The sequence below is a fragment of the Solanum tuberosum genome, unplaced genomic scaffold (genome assembly GCF_000226075.1).
Source record: "Solanum tuberosum cultivar DM 1-3 516 R44 unplaced genomic scaffold, SolTub_3.0 scf00762, whole genome shotgun sequence".
NCBI classification, from domain to species: domain Eukaryota; kingdom Viridiplantae; phylum Streptophyta; class Magnoliopsida; order Solanales; family Solanaceae; genus Solanum; species Solanum tuberosum.
In genome coordinates, this window is record NW_006239675.1 from 16,333 (window position 1) to 22,303 (window position 5,971).

Sequence of the window (5,971 nt, forward strand, 5' to 3'; positions counted from 1 at the left end):
CAATTATCATATTTTCCAAGTTTCAAGCCTAGGGTTAATTTCCAATTTCTCTAATATCATAAGTCTGATGAAATTTATATAATATAATATGCCTAATATTTAATTATGTATACCAATACATCACTGTCAAGCTACGAATAAGCAAATCAATTCACTGAAGACCATAGATTACAGAACCTATGCACCATATACTTTTCAATCTCATCTTGACCCCATTATTACTTAATCAATGCCTCAATATAAATCATTATTAGCCAATCATGACATCAAACAATTTCCTCCCCCAAAACATCAAAAGAACGATCCAGCAACATTAGTTGCACTTCACTTTGCAATATTAAATTTTATTACTCTACATTCTATATTTATTAATGCTTAGTACCAATATGAAACGTGAGATCAACCTTACCTAAAGCCAACCGTGCTTGTGTTGATAGGGCTAGATAGGTTATCGCCTCTTTCTCCCTTTCTTTTCCTTTTTCCCGTCTGAAATTTTGACCCTATTCCGTTTGTTTGTTTTTCTTTTTCCCATTTTGCTGACCTTAACAATTTAGGGCTTTTGACCTTAATTCTTTATTTATTTATTTTCTATTATTATCAACATAATAATCCTTTATTAAATCTGAAAATCATGTCACTCATTTTTATAAGTCATAAATTAATTATAAAAGCTACTAAAAAGGTTAATATAAAAATAATTATTAAAATTCATAAAACAACTAAGAGGGTTGTTACATAGAAAGTGGGAAGATGAATTAATATTTTTTTTATAGTAACAATGAGAAGAAATAAAAAAATAAATATAACAGGTTGCAGTAATATCACGAAAAAAGAAAAATAAAATATTTGAGATTTATTTTTTATTCAAATTTTATAAATTAAAGGAAAAAAACTTAATAAGGAAAAAAGCTTATTAAGGAAAAAGAAAATTTTGTGAATAAGAATAATTAATTATGGTAATAAATTGGAGAGATAAAAAAATAAAAAATTAAGAATTATAAAAATAGAAGGTAGAAAATGTAGTAAATTGTAGTAGCAATGATGAGGAGAGATCAAAAATAAGATATTTTAAATATATATTTTCTTAAATTGAGACATCAATCTTCAGTGATAACTTTAAAATAATGATATCAACATATAATTATTTATTTCATGTTCATGCCATTGATATTTTCATGGATGAGTGCTTGAAGTTAAATTACATCCATGGATATCATTGAAAATCTTAGTAGTATTTTTAATTAAATCCATAAAAATCATTTAAATCCAAAGGTTTATGTAGCGCCATATCATGATCTAATATGTGTGGATTACTTTCTATACAATAACATCATACTAAGCAATTTTTGTCCACCTTTCCCTTTATTTATATAACAAATCAGTAACACAACCAAGTGCGTACCTCATATTTTACCCTCTGACAAAGACTCTCAAGCTCTCTCGCGATACTCTCTACAATTTTATCGAATTAATAAAAAAAATACAAATTCAACCTTTCTGCCTATTTTTTCTCAAAATGTCTTACACTTATTTTTACATCAAGATTTAACAATTTCATAAATAATCTCTTTATTTAAAAGAATAAATGGAGATCACAACCAATGGAAAAAGTTATAAAATACACTTATTTTTTAATTTCAAAATATTCACGTTGATCTACATGATCAATGTGAAAACTTATCTATATATATTCCTCTACACCTTTTTATTTACTATATCTCCATAATAAATTCATACCATATATTTCATAATAAATAAATAAAAACAATACGAATCCCCAACTTTCCTTCAATTATTTACAAAATTTTCACACTTACCTTTACACAAACATTTAACAAATCCAAACAATTAATACAATTAAATGGTAGCACAACCAATAAAAAAAAAATGGTATAAATACCACAAACAAAATAATAAAGATCCACACACACCATTTATCTTCATAGTCACCATCGGCTCATAGTGGTTAATTGAGGTTAGTTTTTCAATATCCAATATTATTATATGGAACTTACCATTTATTGCAATACTCTATCTTTAGTTTGACTTTGACAAATACCTATACAGAAGTACTACAATGGATAAAAAAATATAAAGATCGGCCAAATAATTAGTTCAGAGAATTGTCAAGGTAAAATATTAATGATAATATTCATGACTATATTAAATTGTTCTTCTAAATATTTATTTTTGAATACAGGTACAATTGAACAATCAAGCAAATCGGTTAAAGTGATGTATGAAAATATTATGCAAGAGCGAATTGCATATTTCAGAAAGGAACAAGAGCAATTGAAAAAATATATATACAGAGGAGTTTCACAAGATCAAACAAACAAAGAATGACATGATGTCTTTCATGTATTGATTTCTATGTAATTGGGAGCTGAAATAAATTATGGTTAGAGAATATATTCTTTTAATTAGGTTCGCCTTTCTGTTCTAGCATTTTGTTTGAATATTTTTATTTTTAAATTGAAGAGTACCGATTAAGAAATGGGTAATTACTAATAAATACGTAATTAAGTAACTATTTTTTTTAACCCAAGATAATTTGCATCTCTGCCATATCCTCTGACATTCAGGTGAGCACTCTGTGGTGAACACTTTATGTATATTGAGTAAACCTCATTTACTGTGTGATAGCCTGCAAATCATACGGGAATAACAAAAAAAAAATTATTAAAGCAAACCATGCAAAATCCCTTTGACATTTTCTTTTTTAATTAAAATAGAGGTAATATCAAGGGGTAATATTGTTATAATATTTCAATAAAACCTTGGCAGCTTCAATTGTAATAATCTTCTCGTTTACGTGAGATGATTTAAAGCATGAAGGCTAAATTATCTAATTTTTATGTGAAGTTGGGCATAAATTTTTCAGATTTTTAAAAAAATAATAATTTAACTTATTTGTAAATTATATTAAAAATATTATAAATCATAATAATGTCATAAAAAATATATTTTTTAAAATGAAACAAAATCATTTAAAAATTTCATTTAAAAAAAGACTCCTTATGATTTAGCTAAATATGACATATTATGATTCAAAAATTTCCATGAACCAACTCCAACTTCGATACACTTATTCATTAGAATTTTTTCTAGTTACTTCTTCATAATTCGAACACTTTTAATAAAATATGTAATAAGCTTGTAAATATCTAAGATAATACTATAATAATACAATTATAACAAACTATGAAGCAATAATGTAATATAAATATAGAGATTAAATTATTATTAGCCATATGTATGAAATGTTGTTATGAGCCATTAATATAGTGTCTGATTAGAAATCAACAGCTTCTGAATAATAATAATAATAATAATAATAATAATAATAATAATAATAATAATAATAATAATAATAATAATAATAATAATAATAATAATAATAATAATAATAATAATAATAATAATAATAATAATAATAATAATAATAATAATAATAATAATAATAATAATAATAATAATAATAATAATAATAATAATAATAATAATAATAATAATAATAATAATAATAATAATAATAATAATAATAATAATAATAATAATAATAATAATAATAATAATAATAATAATAATAATAATAATAATAATAATAATAATAATAATAATAATAATAATAATAATAATAATAATAATAATAATAATAATAATAATAATAATAATAATAATAATAATAATAATAATAATAATAATAATAATAATAATAATAATAATAATAATAATAATAATAATAATAATAATAATAATAATAATAATAATAATAATAATAATAATAATAATAATAATAATAATAATAATAATAATAATAATAATAATAATAATAATAATAATAATAATAATAATAATAATAATAATAATAATAATAATAATAATAATAATAATAATAATAATAATAATAATAATAATAATAATAATAATAATAATAATAATAATAATAATAATAATAATAATAATAATAATAATAATAATAATAATAATAATAATAATAATAATAATAATAATAATAATAATAATAATAATAATAATAATAATAATAATAATAATAATAATAATAATAATAATAATAATAATAATAATAATAATAATAATAATAATAATAATAATAATAATAATAATAATAATAATAATAATAATAATAATAATAATAATAATAATAATAATAATAATAATAATAATAATAATAGATATGTTAGAGTCATGCTTTCCTAATTTATGCCGACCATGTTATAAAGTTATTTTATTTGGTGTTTGTATCACAATTTTTTATTAAAAAAATTCTGGGCAGGTTTATTAGCTATTCATCATGAAATCGACATTACTTTAAATTTGTTGCCGTGCCGTCATTATTGATCTTATCTGTTTATCAATAATATTATTATTATTTATCCACCATTTAAAAGAAAATAATTATGCACCTCCACAACGTAACGCATGCCATTACATTATTATTATATTTATTAGTATATGTTTAAGAGGAGAATTTAACATCAACTTGAGCACGCAACTCACTTTTAGTACAACCTTCCATCCACAGACATACGGGCAGTCAAAGAAGACTATTCAAGTGTTAAAAGACATGTTAAGGGCAAGTGTGATTGATTTTGAAGGACATTGAGATAAATTCATATCATTGTGTGAGTTCTCCTATAATAATAGTTACCACTCCAGCATTGATATGACACCATTTGAGACACTCTATGAGAGGGGTGACACTATAAGAAAAAATAAATCATATAAATTGTGACTAAAGAATTATACAATACCTTGAGTGAAGGAGGGGTTTCCAGCACCAGTAGAGGGGATTGGTGGACCAAGTAATTGACAGCTCCCTTGCACTCAACATATAACGCTTTTTACTTGTTGTCCAGTCTATTGAAAAGCTCTGGAATATATGTTTCAACAGAAATAAGAAAAATAAGAGGACGCAATATATATGTTAAAAATAAGTATATTTTTAAAAAATATTTTCTAAAGTTTGATAAGTAAGCTGAACATATTATTCCTATAATAGTATTCATATGGGGAGCAAGTGAGTGTAAGGCAGTAAGGGTAAAGGTATCTGATTTTGAATGAACTTATAGTTTAGTTTCCCAAAGAAAATATCTTGATCAACTAAATATGAGAAAATTAAAAAATCAGTACTTTTTTCTTCATACCAAGAAATATTATCCTCTTGAAAAAAAAAGAATCATCTCATTGTTCATGTTAATTGACACCAAGAATAGAAATAAAGCAAGTCACGTTGCGCACGCACCTTGCTACCACCATCAATGAGAAGAGGTTTAAAGAGTTTAAGAAGCAACTCTTTCTTTGACGGAAATGCAATTGGCAACACTAATCTTTCGATGATTTCTCAATAATCAAAGGGCAAGAATTTCTCCCATAACAAGTCCGATAGGGCTGCATCACGAATCATAGTCGAAACCAAAGACAATTGAGAAGCATCACGAGGAGACATGAACGATAGGATTTGAACGATACAATCTTCTGGTAAGAGGTCTAGTTTCATCTCTTTTTTATCTGTCATCATGAGAACTTTTTGAGTATATAATAACTTAGAAATTAAATAATGGAGAAGCTAAGGTACGTAATGAGAGATTATAAGGCCAAAAAATTGGTATAGCTTTGTTCAAGATGACGACATGTAATTAACATATGAGGACGTAGACTTGAAAAAACACATGAGGCCAAATTTATAATTCTAACTTGTAACATTTGACCTTTAAAGTGAGATAACTTGTAAGATTTGGCCACATGAGATTGAAAAAATAAAAATTCCTTCATTTGTTGAAATTATCAAAAAAAAATAAAAATCATTTCTTACTATCTTAATTATTGTTGTTCATCTTGTATTCCTAAGATACTTAGAACAAAACTTTGAAGAATTTGATAAGACACAATAAAGTTTAAGAACATTTTCACAACTAGAAAATTAAAACTAGTAGAGAAGCTAGAA

General features: G+C 23.5%; 1 long non-coding RNA gene across 1 annotated transcript; it reads right to left on the reverse strand.

Annotated features, from left to right (window-relative positions):
- Positions 1-2,387: 2,387 nt before the first annotated feature.
- LOC107059015 (uncharacterized) lies at positions 2,388-5,625 on the reverse strand. The gene is made up of 3 exons (XR_001472474.1): positions 5,270-5,625; positions 4,779-4,897; positions 2,388-2,647 (listed from the first exon to the last, which is right to left on the reverse strand). It is a non-coding gene; the product is annotated as an uncharacterized lncRNA (long non-coding RNA).
- Between the last annotated feature and the right edge of the window lie 346 nt (positions 5,626-5,971).